Source organism: Oncorhynchus nerka, linkage group LG22 (assembly GCF_034236695.1).
Source record: "Oncorhynchus nerka isolate Pitt River linkage group LG22, Oner_Uvic_2.0, whole genome shotgun sequence".
Taxonomy (NCBI): domain Eukaryota; kingdom Metazoa; phylum Chordata; class Actinopteri; order Salmoniformes; family Salmonidae; genus Oncorhynchus; species Oncorhynchus nerka.
Genome location: NC_088417.1, coordinates 63,763,791 through 63,778,568, shown reverse-complemented (window position 1 = coordinate 63,778,568; position 14,778 = coordinate 63,763,791). Strand labels below are relative to the sequence as shown.

At 43.6% G+C, this 14,778-nt stretch overlaps 1 pseudogene; it reads left to right on the top strand.

Moving 5' to 3' along the window:
- The first annotated feature begins 2,150 nt into the window (after nucleotides 1–2,150).
- LOC115104770 (peroxisome assembly protein 12-like) lies at nucleotides 2,151–8,108 on the top strand (annotated as a pseudogene).
- Nucleotides 8,109–14,778: the final 6,670 nt, after the last annotated feature.

Below are 14,778 nucleotides of genomic sequence, written 5' to 3'. Positions count from 1 at the left end.
TTGAAGCGCCTTTGGCAGAAATTACAGCATGGAGTCTTCTTGGGTATGACACTACAAGCTTGGCACACCTGTATTTGGGGACTTTCTCCCATTATTTTCTGTAGATCCTCTCAAGCTCTGTCAGATTGGATTGGGAGCGTTGTTGCACAGCTACTTTCAGGTCTCTCCAGAGATGTTTGATCGGGTTAAAGTCCGGGCTCTGGCTGGGCCACCTAAGGACATTCAGAGACTTGTCCCAAAGCCACTCCTGTGTTGTCTTTGCTGTGTGCTTAGGGTAGTTGTCCTGTTGGAAGGTGAACCTTCGCCCCAGTCTGAGGTCCTGGAGCAGGTTTTCATCAAGGATCTCTCTATACTTTGCTCCGTTCATCTTTGCCTCAATCCTGAGTAGTCTCATTGTCTGAGAGTCCTTTTAAGGTGCCTTTTGGCAAACTCCAAGTGGACTGTTATGTGCCTTTTACTGAAGAGTGGCATCCGTACTGGCCCCTCTATCATAAAGGCCTGATTGGTGGAGTGCTACAGAGGTGGTCCTCCTTCTGGAAGGTTCTGCCATCTCCACAGAGGAACTCTAGAGCTCTGTCAGAGTGACCATTGGGTTCTTGGTCACCTCCCTGACCAAGGCCCTTCTACCCCGATTGCCCAGTTTGGCCGGGCGGCCAGCTCCAGGAAGAATCTTGGTGGTTCCAAACTTCTTCCACTTAAGAATGATGGAGTCCACTGTGTTCTTGGGGACAGTTAATGATGCAGAACTTTTTTTGGTACAACACAATCCTGTCTCGCAGCTCAACGGACAATTCCTTTGACCTCATTGCTTGGTTTTTGCTCTGACATGCTCTGTCAACTGTGGGACCTTATGTAGACAGGTGTGTGCCTTTCCAAATCATGTCCAATCAATTGAATTTACCACAGGTGGACTCCAATGAAGTTGTAGAAACATGTTAAGGATGATCAATGGAAACAGGAGGCATCTGAGCTCAATTTTGAGTCTCATGGCAAAGGGTCTGAATACTTATTTAAATAAGGTATTTCTGTTTTTTATTTTTAATACATTTTAAAAATGTCTAAAAACCTGTTTTCACTTTTTTCATAATGGGGTGTTGTGTGTAGATTGAGTCAAAACATGTATTTAATACATTTTAGAATAAGACTGTAATGTAACAACATTTGAAAAAAGTGGTCTGAATATTTTCCGAATGCACTGTATATATATATATATACAGTACCAGTCAAAAATGTGGACACCTACTCATTCAAGGGTTTTTCTTTATTTTTGACTGATGGAGTACTGCATCAGATGACCTGGCCTCCAAAATCACCCGACCTCAACCCAATTGAGATGGTTTGGGATGAGTTGGAACGCAGAGTGAAGGAAAAGTTCTCAGCATATGTGGGAACTCCTTCAAGGCTATTGCCAGAGCATTCCAAGTGAAGCTGGTTGAGATAATGGCAAGAGTGTGCAAAGTTGTCATCAAGGCAAAGGGTGGCTACTTTGAAGAATCTCAAATATAAAATATATTTGTTTAACACTTTTTTGGTTACTCTATGATTCCATATGTGTTATTTCATAGTTTTGATGTCTTCACAATTATTCTACAATGTAGAAAAGTTGTGTCCAAACTTTTGACTGGTACTGTATGTGGTATGTGTTTATTTATGTTGTGTTGTACAGGGCGCTGTTAAAATAAGGGTACAGAATAAAAAATATTCCAAAACATGCATCCGGTGTGCAATAAGGCACTGAAGTGAAACTGCAAAAAAATTGTCAAAGACATTAACTTTAGGTCCTGAATACAACATTTTATGTTTGGGGAAAATCCAACCCAACACAATATATCACAATATATCACTATTTTCAAGCATAGTGGTGGCTGCATCATGTTAAGGGTATGCTTGTCATTCACAAGGATTAGGGATTTTTTATTTAAGTTTTTTTTACCCCTTCTTCTCCCCAATTTTGTGATATCCAATTGGTAGTTACAGTCTTGTCCCATAGCTGCAACTCCCGTATGGACTCGGGAGAGGCAAAGGTAGAGAGCCATGCGTCCTCCGAAACACGACCCTGCCAGGCTGCACTGCTTCTTGACACACTGCTCTCTTAACCTGAAAGCCAGCTGCACCAATGTCACAGAGGAAACACCGTCCAGCTGGCGACCATGTCAGCGTGCATGTGCATGGCACACCACATGGTGTCGCTAGAGCGCAATGGGGCAAGGACATCCCGGCAGGCCAAACCCTCCCCTAACTCGGACGACGCTGGGCCAATTGTGCGCCGCCTCATGGGTCTCCCGGTCATGGCCGGCTGCAACCCTCATTGGTCTCCCGGGTCTATAGTGACGCGTCAAGCACTGCAATGTGCCTTAGACCACTGAGCCACTCAGGAGGCCCAGGACTAGGGAGTTTTTTAGGATAAAAATAAACAAAATAGAGCTAAGCACAGGCAAAATCCTAGAGGAAACCTGGTTCAGTCTACTTTCCAACAGACACTGGGAGACAAATTCACCATTCAGCAGGGCAATAACCTAAAACACAAGGCCAAATATACACTGGCGCCCTGTGCTCTTCACAGATGAAAGCAGGTTCACACTGAGCACGTGACAGACGTGACAGTCTGGAGACGCCGTGGAGAACGTTCTGCTGCCTGCAACATCCTCCAGCATGACCGGTTTGGCGGTGGGTCAGTCATGGTGTGGGGTGGCATTTCTTTTGGGGGCCGCACAGCCCTCCATGTGCTCGCCAGAGGTAGCCTGACTGCCATTAGGTACCGAGATGAGATCCTCAGACCCCTTGTGAGACCATATGCTGGTGTGGTTGGCCCTGGGTTCCTCCTAATGCAAGACCTCATGTGGTTGGAGTGTGTCAGCAGTTCCTGCAAGAGGAAGGCATTGATGCTATGGACTGGCCCGCCCGTTCCCCAGACCTGAATCCAATTGAGCACATCTGGGACATCATGTCTCACTCCATCCACCAACGCCACATTGCACCACAGACTGTCCAGGAGTTGGCGGATGCTTTAGTCCAGGTCTGGGACGAGATCTCTCAGGAGACCATCCGCCACCTCATCAGGAGCATGCCCAGGCGTTGTAGGGAAGTCATACAGGCACGTGGAGGCCACACACACTACTGAGCCTCATTTTGACTTGTTTTAAGGACATTACATCAAAGTTGGATCAGCCTGTAGTGTGGCTTTCTACTTTAATTTTGAGTGTCATTCCAAATCCAGACCTCCATGGGTTGATAAATTTGATTTCCATTGATAATTTGTGTGATTTTGTTGTCAGCACATTCAACTATGTAAAGAAAAAAGTATTTAATAAGAATATTTCATTCTTTCAGATCTAGGATGTGTTATTTTAGTGTTCCCTTAATTTTTTTGAGCAGTGTATGATTCAAGATTGATATGATGCAATTTCTTTCTCTCAAGTATTACCTCAGGTTCTGGATGAGTTTATCCCGTCTCGCTACGTTCTTGATGTATTGCTTCAGCACCATTTTCTGTCTTGGACTAGTGCCTCATTCTCTGAAAACCTTTACAGCCTAAAGTGTGTGGCTGCTTCGGGGCACGAATGGACATCTCACTTGGGTCTGCGTTGGAAACAGCACTGGCAATCGCTGGTCCTGCTTGGCCTGGCTCCTTACCCGAGGGCTGAAACAGGTACTGGCCAAGCAGAGGGATGTACAAGGCCTTCCTGGCAGCCTACCCCTATGTCAGCATGGGCTGGAACAGCTGTGTTTTCTGCCAGCAGCTGGTGTACATGTTTGACCGAGCCAAGACCCACTCACCATTGCTGTGGCTGGCAGGTGTCAGGCTAGCTCACCTCACAGGACATGATATCACAAATATGGACCTCAAACCAGCCACCCCTTCCATGACCATCGGCTCAAGGTAAGAATTCATTTGTGACAACTAGGGCTGTGGCGGTCATGAAATTTTGTCAGCGGGGGTTCACAAATGTATATATATTTGTTTTTAATTGAGAGGGGTGGGGGTCGGTGAGAGGGGGTGGTGTGGTATTATTTAAGATACTCTTTGAAGAGGTAGGATTTCAGATGTTTTCGGGAAGATGGGAAGGGACTCTGCTGTCCTAGCTTCAGGGGGAAGCTGGTTTCACCATTGGGGTGCCGCCAGGACAGAGAAGAGATTGAACTGGGCTGACCGGGAGCTGCCCTCCCATAGGCGTGGGAGGGCCAAGAGACCAGATGTGGCAGAAAGGAGTGCTCGGGTTGGGGTGTAAGGTTTGAGCATCACCTGAAGGTAGGGAGGGACAGTTCCTCTTGCTGCTCCGTAGGCAAGTACCATGGTCTTGTAGTTAATTTATTTTATTGCCAAACAAAAGACTGCCGGCCTCAAGGTAATTGACCGTTAATTAACATAAACACGTTTAGCATGTCAAGGCCTCCGGGCATACAAGCTGCTGATGTGCGCCATTGGAACATCTACATTCTAAAAAGTAATAAATCAATTTAATATACACTGTCACAATAAATCCATTATTTTAGTCAGGTCTAAAGAAACATTATGAAATGTATTTCAGAAGAACAGAATACCAGTTGGCCTACTGCATGTTATCTGGCTTTGTGCCATGTTGTAGGCTTGTCCATTTAGCAGACAAAATATGCTTAAGTCCCATACCATTATTTAGTATTATATTTTATAGTAAGAATATAATTGAACAGCTGAATAAAATTGAAATGATATTTTTCCCATTCTGGAGCGAGTGTGCATATGAAGTGGCAGAGTGTAAAAGTGATCATTTGAAACAGGTCCAATATGCTAGAGTTATTTGGCTACTTTAGTTGTGAATTATACAAACCTTAGAATAGCTGAGAAATAAAATACATACTGTATATGGGCTGCAAGATGCACCCCCCCGGGTGCGGGTCAATCCGGGCAGCGACGATGGAAATCACAGATGACGTTGGAATCCAGAATGTCCTCCACCGGAACACAACACCGCTCCTCAGGGCCATACCCCTCCCAGTCCACCAGATACTGGAGCCGACCCCCACGAAGCTGGGAGTCCAGCAGAGATCTGACAGTATACGCCGGACTGCCCTCGATGTCCGGGGGGGGGGGGGGGGGAGTCGTGGGGGACAGCATCAGCTAGGGAACCAGGAACCACCGGCCTGAGAAGGGAGGCATGAAACGAGGGTGAGATACGTTAGTGACAGTCTATACATCACCTCGTTGACCCTCCGGAGAGCCTTGAACGGCCTAGGTCAGCAGCCGGTCCCTTATCCCTGTGGGAATGTAGGGGCCCGGGAGGACAGTTCAGGGGTGCGGGCTCCCTCGCCAGAGCCTGGCGGATCGCCAGATTTACGTCCCAGACCACAGGAGCTACGACTCGGGAGGATGGGATTATAGGCTCACTCAGAACAGGGCCCTCTCCCAAATCGTAGAGGCGGGACAAGGCATTGGCCTTGGTGTTTTTTGAGCCTGGGTGATAGGTTAGCGTGAAGTTAAACCTTGAGAAGAAAAGAGCCCACCTTGCATTGCACGGATTCAGCCTCGTCGCTGTCCGTATGTACTCAAGGTTCCTGTGGTCGGTGAGGATGACGAATGGTTCCTTGGCGCTCTCCAGCCAGTGTCTCCACTCCTCTAATGCCAACTTCACTGCCAGGAGCTTCTGATCGCCAAAGTCGTAGTTCCTCTCTACAGGGGACAATTTCTTATAATAAAACACACATGGGTACAACTTGTGGGTTCCCCTGTCGTTGAGACAAAACTACCCCCACGCCTACCCCGGAAGCGTCCACCTCCACCACAAAGGATATCATGGGATCTGAATGTTTCAGCACTTGGGAGGAGGTGAAACGTAAATTGAGAAGGCGGAAGGCCTCGTCGGCTGCTGGACCCCACACCAACCTACGGGGCCTCCCTTGTATGCAGTATGCAGTCCACACTCAAAGGTGATTACTAGAATTTGTTTAATTTTGGAGTACAGGCTAAACCAATTATGTACCAAAGACATTTTAAATATTTTTTTTCTGGCATATGTGGTAGGCTGTCTTCCATAATGGCACAATCATTATATACAGTGCCTTCAGAAATGATTTGACTTATTCCACAATGTGTTGCATTCTGAATTCTAAATGAAAACATGTTTTAAGATTTTTTTGTGTGTGCAAATTGATTGAAAATCAGAAATATCTGATTTACATAAGTATTCACACCCCTGAGTCAATACTTTGTAGAAGCACCTTTGGCAGCAATTACAGCTGTGAGTCTTTCTTTGTAAGTCTCTAAGAGTTTTCCACACCTGGATTATGCAACATTTTCCCATGATTATTATCTAAATTCTTCAGACTGTCAAATTGGTTTCCATTTCTAATCAAGCATTTTCAAGTCTTACCATAGATTTTTAAGTAGATTTAGGTAAAAAGTGTAACTCGGCCACTCCGTAACATTCACTGTCTTCTTGGTAAGCAACGCCAGTGTAGATTTGACCTTGTGTGTTAGGTTATTTTCCTGCTGAAAGGTGAATTCATCTCCCAGTGTCTGGTGGAAAGCAGACTGAACCAGGTTTTCCTCTAGGATTTTGCCTGTGTTTAGCTCCATTCCGTAATTTTTAAAATCCGGAATAACTCCCCTGTCCTTAACGATTACAAGCATACCCAAAACATGATGCAGCCACCACTAAGCTTGAAAATATAGAGAGTGGTTCTCCATAATGTGTTGTGTTGGATTTGCCCCAAACATAACACTTTGTATTCAGTACAAAAAGATAATTGGTTTACCACATTTTTTGGAGTATTACTTTAGTGCCTTGTTGCAAACAGGATGCATGTTTTGGAATATTTGTATTTTTTACAAGCTTACTTCTTTTCACTCTGTCAATTAGGTTAGTATTGTGGAGTAACTACAATGCTCAGTTCTCTCCTATTACAGCCAATAAACCCTGTAACTGTTTTAAGGTCACCATTGGCCTCAGTGAAATCCCTGGGCGGTTTTATTCTTCTCAGGCAACTGAGTTATGAAGGAGGCCTATATCTTTGTAGTGACTGGGTGTATTGATACACCATTCAAAGTGTAATTAATAATTTCACCATGCTTAAAGGGATATTCAATGTCTGCTTTTATATTTTGTATTACTCATCTACCAATAGGGTCCCTTCTTTGTGAGTCATTGGAAAACCTCCCTGGTCTTTGTGGTTGAATGTGTGTTTGAAATTCACTGCTCAACTGAGGGACTTTACAGATAATTGTATGTGTGGGGTACAGAGATGAGGTCGTCATTAAAAAATCATGTTAAACACTTATTGAACACAACGTTCATGCAACTTTTGATGTGACTTGTTAAGCACTTTCTTACTCCTGAACATAATTCCACTTCGACATTATGGGGTATTGTGTGTAGGCCAGTGAGAAAAAATCTGAATGGAATCCATTTTAAATTCAGGCTATAAAACAACAAATTGTGGAAAAAGACAAGGCGTGAAACCTTTCTGAAGGTACTGTAGGCCTATGTGTATGCATAAGCTCTAATATGTGTAAGGGTGATTTGAATTAATCATCACCTAACACACAATTTTGTTGTGTTAGGCTTTGAAACAACACCCACAACGACCATGTTTTACACTGTTTCAACCTGTTGTTGAACTTCTTTCTTCAAATTGATCATCACAGTGAGGTGTTTTAAAAATCACGATACAGTTTTGATGATAAGTGTCTGATGTGATTTTCAATTGCATTTGCAGAGTGGTTAGAGGAGAAATAGAGCCCTGAGTACCAGGCCATTAGCGACCTGATGATCGTTAGTGAGTTGCGTACTACCAATGCGTGTTCAGATTGCATATAAGGAGATTACCGTGACTCGATGGTCACATGAAATTTTACTGCTGTAATGACTGCCAGTGTGGCGGTAATATGGTCACGCAACAGCCCTAGGGACATCTGGTCTCAAGGGACTCTTGAGTTCAAGGAGCTTAATCACTTTTTAAATCATTTAAGCCCATAAGTATACTTTCCTCAAATGAGTCGTTCTTTCTTCCCAGTGTTGGTGCGAGGCTGCGTAGGCTGACAGTGGTGGTGTGGCTCTGTCCATTTCCACTAGTCTCTCCTGGGTGTGTTCTTCCTGCAGTTCCTCTTGTAATGGTACTCCTCAGAGAACTAACATATCCCTCGCACTTATGATACTTTAACACGGGTGGTTTATTCATTAGTAATTAACACTACATTTAATTACACAAGGTCAGAAGTAGTTCCGTCTCATGTTCGGTTTTGAACATTCATTGACCTTTCCCAAAACCATACCTTAGTAATTGATCTCATTTCGACCAATAGCAAATGTCAAATTAGGGCCTATCCTTGTTTTGCAGTACATGGAGGAACAATGAAGCCATGTTCACACTGCAGGCCTTCATGATTAAATCAGTTTTGTTTTTCAAATCTGTTCTGGAAAACTGACTGTCCAAACAGCAAGTTACATGTGTCCAAATCGGATTTGTGCATGTTCAGACAGCAGTCATTTACTGACATGACTATAACAACACATTGTAACTCCAAGTCAATCACACTCCTGTGAAATCAAACTGTCCACTTAGGAAGCAACACTGATTGACAATACATTTCACATGCTGTTGTACAAATGGAATAAACAGGTGGAAATTATAGGCAATTAGCAAGACACCCCCAATAAAGGAGTGGTTCTGCAGGTAGTGACCAAAGACCACTTCTCAGTTCCTATGCTTCCTGGCTGATGTTTTGGTCACTTTTGAATGCTGGCGGTGCTTTCACTCTAGTGGTAGCATGAGACGGAGTCTACAACCCACACAAGTGGCTCAGGTAGTGCAGCTCTTCCAGGATGGCATATCAATGCGAGCTGTGGCAAGAAGGTCTGCTGTGTCTGTCAGCGTAGTGTCCAGAGCATGGAGGCGCTGCCAGGAGACAGGCCAGTACATCAGGAGACGTGGAGGAGGCCGTAGGAGGGCAACAACTCAGCAGCAGGAGCGCTACCTCCGCCTTTGTGCAAGGAGGAGCAGGAGGAGCACTGCCAGAGCCCTGCAAAATGACCTCCAGCAGGCCACAAATGTGCATGTGTCTGCTCAAACGGTCAGAAACAGACTCCATGAGGGTGGTATGAGGGCCCGACGTCCACAGGTGGGGGTTGTGCTTACAGCCCAACACCGTGCAAGACGTTTTTCATTTGCCAGAGAACACCAAGATTGGCAAATTCACCACTGGCGCCCTGTGCTCTTCACAGATGAAAGCAGGTTCACACTGAGCACATGTGACAGACGTGACAGTCTGGAGACGCCATGGAGAACATTCTGCTGCCTGCAACATCCTCCAGCATGACTGGTTTGGCGGTGGGTCAGTCATGGTGTGGGGTGGCATTTCTTTGGGGGGGCCGCACAGCCCTCCATGTGCTCGCCAGAGGTAGCCTGACTGCCATTAGGTACCGAGATGAGATCCTTAGACCCCTTGTGAGACCATATGCTGGTGCGGTTGGCCCTGGGTTCCTCCTAATGCAAGACAATGCTAGACCTCATGTGGCTGGAGTGTGTCAGCAGTTCCTGCAAGAGGAAGGCATTGATGCTATGGACTGGCTTGCCCGTTCCCCAGACCTGAATCCAATTGAGCACATCTGGGACATCATGTCTCGCTCCATCCACCAACGCCACGTTGCACCACAGACTGTCCAGGAGTTGGCGGATGCTATAGTCCAGGTCTGGGAGGAGATCCCTCAAGAGACCATCTGCCACCTCATCAGGAGCATGCCCAGGCGTTGTAGGGAGGTCATACAGGCACGTGGAGGCCACACACACTACAGAGCCTCATTTTGACTTGTTTTAAGGACATTACATCAAAGTTGGATCAGCCTGTAGTGTGGTTTTCCACTTTAATTTTGAGTGTGACTCCAAATCCAGACCTCCATGGGTTGATACATTTGATTTCCATTGATAATTTGTGTGATTTTGTTGTCAGCACATTCAACTAAGAAAAAAGTATTTAATACGAATATTTCATTCATTCAGATCTAGGATGTGTTATTTTAGTGTTCCCTTAATTTTTTTGAGCAGTGTAGTAACGACGATTGGTGTTGATGCTTCCTATCACTCAGAAGTTATGTAGCAAGCTAAGGTGACAATTCCTGCCATGGATGTTTCCCAGTTGCTTCAAATGTTCAAAATCATAGAGTAAGAATGATTTAAGCCAGAGCAGTCAACTAGCTAGCCGTTTAGCTTTCTAGCACATTCACTAATTTGTTTGTAAACAATTAACAAGCAGGTAGCCTAGTGGTTAGAGCGTTGGGCCATTAACCGAAAGTTGCTAGATGGAATCCCTGCGCTGACAAGGTCTAAACCCACTGTTCCTAGGCTGTCATTGTAAATAACAATTTCTTCTTAACTGACTTGCCTAATTAAATAAGTTTAAAAAATATATATTTTGTTACCACATGTTTTTGCCAAAACTGTCAAGAGCAAGCATCAAGAAATGCCAAATAAGTCTAAAAACAATGAGGGCAATAAATCAGACTTGACCGTTCAGACAAGTTGAATGGCCAGGGATCAGATTTGTATCCGATTTCAACCACCTACGAAGGTTTTGACCCCCCTTTGTTCAGGGACACATTATTCCATTTCTCTTAGTCACATGTCTGTGGAACTTGTTCAGTTTGTCTCAGTTGTTGAATCTTATGTTCATACATGTTAAATTTTCTGAAAAGAAATACAGTTGACAGTGAGAGGACGTTTGGCAGCGATTACAGCTGAGAGTCTTTAAGAGCTTTCCACACCTGGATTGTGCAACATTTGCCCATTTATTATTTTCTATATTCAAGCTCAATCAAATTGGTTGTTGATCATTGCTAGACAACCATTAAGGTTTTGCCATAGATTTTCAAGTAGATTTAAGTCCAAACTAACTCGACCACAAAGTTAATTGCTTTGCCACATATTTTGCAGTATTACTTTAGTGCCTTGTTGAAGACATTATGCATGTTTTGGAATATTTTTATTCTGTACACCGGCTTATGGTAGCGAAATTAACATAAAATTCTCAGGCAACAGCTCTGGTGGACATTCCTGCAGTCAGCATGCCAATTGCACACAAAACTTGAGACATCTGTGGCATTGTGTTGTGTGCCAAAATTGCGCATTTTAGGATGGTATTTTATTGTTCCTGGCTCAAGGTACACCAGTGTAATGCTGTTAAATCAGCTTCTTGATATGCCACACCTGTCAGGTGGATTAATTATCTTGGCAAAGGAGAAATGCTCACTAACAGGGATGTAAACAAATTTGTGCACAATGTGAGAAATAAGCTTTTTCTCCGTATGGAAAATGTGTTTTAGCTCATGAAACATGGGACCAACACTACATGTTGCGTTTTCAGTTTTCATATCACAGCCATTCAACTCTGTTTCAAAGTCACCATTGGCCTCAGGGTGAAATACCTGTGTGGTTTCCTTCCTCTCTAGGAAGCACGCCTGTATCTTTACAGTGATTGGGTTTATTGACACACCATCAAAGTGTAATTAACTTCACAATGCTCAAAGGGATATTCAAAGTCTGCTTCTTTTTTTTTTACCCAGCTACCACTAGGTGCCCTTAAGCGAGGCATTGGAATAACTCCCTGGTCTGTGTTTGAAATGTACTGCCTTGACTGAGAAACCATTCAGATAATTGCATGTGTGAAGTACAGAGATGAGGTTATCATTTTTTTTAAAAGACATCAAATTGACTACCCTCAATGACCATGTTAACCACTATTATTGCACACAGAGTCCATTCAACATGTGACTTAAGCACATTCTTACTTCTGAACTTATTTAGGCTTGCTGTAAAAGGGGTTGAATATGTAAAATAGACAATACGTTGCTTTTACATTTCTAAAACATAATTCCACTTTGGCATGGGGTATTGTGTATAGGCCAGAGACATTTATTTATTTTAAAACATTTAATCAATTTTAAATTCAGGCTGTAACAAAATGTAGAGAAAGTCAAGGGGTGTGAACCTACCCAATTTTGTTCTGCCCATTAACGACCATTGGTGAGCAGGCAAGAGACATTTTATTAGGCTCCCCATTAGCTGTTGCGAAAGGAGCAGCTACTCTTCCTGGGGTCCATACAAAACAATACAAAGCATTAATAGACAACTACTCAAGCACAGATCTACATATATTTAAAAACATCTAGGTCAAGTAAGGGAGAGGTGTTGTGCCATGGATGTTGCATGATCTGTTTTGAAACCAGGTTTGCTGTTCATTGGAGGAATATGATATGGAGTTCCATGCAATAATGGCTCTATATAATACTGTACGCTTTCTTGAATTTGTGAGACTGTGAAAAGACCTCTGGTGTGGTAAGTGTGTGTGTAAGTTCACTATTAATTTTTTTTTAAATTGAACTTTCAAAAATCAAATAAAAAGTGATGCAGTCAATCAACTTCTAGCCAAGAGAGACTGGTGCAAAGTATTTAAAGTGCATTCGTAAAGAATTCAGACTCTTTCCCTTTTTGTTACGTTACAGCCTTATACTAAAATGGATTAAATTATTTTTTTTCCCAGCAATCCACACACACCAAATAATGAAAGAAAAAACACATGCAAATATTAAAAAACAGAAACACCTAAGTATCCTTTTCTATGAGACTCAAAAATTGAGCTCTGATGTATTCGGTCTCCTTTAATCATCCTGGAGATGTTTCTACAACTTGATTGGAGTCCACCTGTGGTAAATTAAATTGGGCATGATTTGGAAAAGCACACACCTGTCTATAAGGTCCCACAATTGACAGTGCATGTCAGAGCAAAAACCAAGCCATGAGGTCGAAGGAATTGTCCGTGGAGCTCCAAGACAGGATCGTGTCAAGGCACAGATCTGGGGAAGGGTACCAAAATAAATTCTGCAGCATTGAAGGTCCACAAGAACAGTGAGTGGCCTCCATCATTGTTAAATTGGAACCACCAAGACTCCTCCTAGAGCTGGCTACCCAGCCAAACTGAGAAATCGGGGGAGAAGGGCCTTAGGGAGGTGACCAAGTACCCGATGGTCACTGACAGAGCTCCAGAGTTCCTCTGTGGAGCTGGGAGAACCTTCCAGAAGGACAACCATCTCTGCAGCACTCCAAAAATTAGGCCGGTGTGGTAGAGTGGCCAGACAGAAGCCACTCTTCAGCAAAAGGCACATGACAACCCGCTTGGAGTTTGACATTCAAATAAAGGACTCTGACCACCCAGATTCTCTGGTCTGATGAAACCAAGATTGAACTCTTTGGCCTCAATACCAAGCGTCATGTCTGGAGGAAACCTGGCATCATCCCTACGGTGAGGCATGGTGGTGGCAGCATCATGCTGTGATGTTTCAGGGGCAGGGAGACTACTGAGGATCAAGGGAAAGATTAACAGAACAATCCTTGAAGATCTGCTCCAGAGCGCTCAGGAACTCAGACTTGATCAGAGAATTAACATTTGCTCCTTTGACTGGGTGGACAGGTCAGTTCATGCTGCAAGCGCGCTGGTTGGAGGATGTCCTCCGGAAGTAGTCATAATTACTGTGTGTCCATGTAAAGGGGTGAGAACCATCAGCCTTTTACGGTTTGTATTGAAGTAATCATACCCAGAGGAGGATGGAAGCTAGCTGTCCTCCGGCTATACCATGGTGCTAACCTACAGAGTGCTGTTGAGGCTACTGTAGACCTTTGCAAAAGTGTTTAACAATTGCTTGGTGACACGTGATTATAGTTAAACTTTTTGGGGATAGGGGGAAGTATTCAGAAGTTTGGATGACTGAGGTGCCCAAAGTACACTGCCTGCTACTCAGGCCTAGAAGCTAGGATATGCATATAATTAGTAGATTTGGAAAGAAACTAAAGTTTCCAAAACTGTTAAAATAATGTCCGAGTATAACAGAACTGATATGGCAGGCAAAAACCTGAGGAAAGTCCATCCAGGAAGTGCTCTTATTTTGAAATGGCTGTTTTTCCATTGAAAGCCTATCCACCACTGAAAAATTAGGGAGAAACATCACTTTCAATGAGGCGAGTGGAAATTTCCAGAGATGTCCTGCGTGATCACGAGCGCGCCTCTTGTTTTTCCTTTTCTGTTGACGAAGCTATTGTCCGGTTGAAATATGATCGATTTAGGACAAATACCTGATTGATTATAAACATCTTGACATATCTACGAACTTACAGTACTTTTTTGATTTGTCGTCTGCCTGCTGTGACCGCACTTTGCTGCTAATGGATTACTGAACAAAACAGGTTTTTGGACATAAACAGGGACTTTATCGTTTGTGTAACATGGAGTCTTGAGTGGAACCATACGAAGATCAAATGCAAGTGATACATTTTATTGCTATTTCTGACTTGTTACTCCTCTGCTTGGCTGGTTACTGTTTGTAATGATTTTTCTGCTGGGCGTTGTTCTCAGATAATCGCATGGTTTGCTTTCGCCGTAAAGCCTTTTTGAAATCTTACACAGCGGTTGGATTTACAAGAAGTTTCTTTGAGCTGATGTATAACACTTGTATGTTTAAGGATGTTTTATTATAACCATTTCTGAATTTGGCAATCTGCAATTTCACTGGCTGTTGTTGACGTGGGACGCTACAGTCCCACCTATCCCAAAGAAGGTAAATGTAACTTCAAATGTTATGAATTTCACTGAGGATGGTCATCCCCTTCCTGATGAGCCTCCACTGACACTAGTTTATATTCTACAGTTGTGGGTGTCACGGAGTAGACTGATAGCCCATTTCATTGATCCACAATCCATTAGTAAGGCTGTACAGTTAAAAGTATGCCCCAATGCAATTCTGAAGTAAACTATACCCA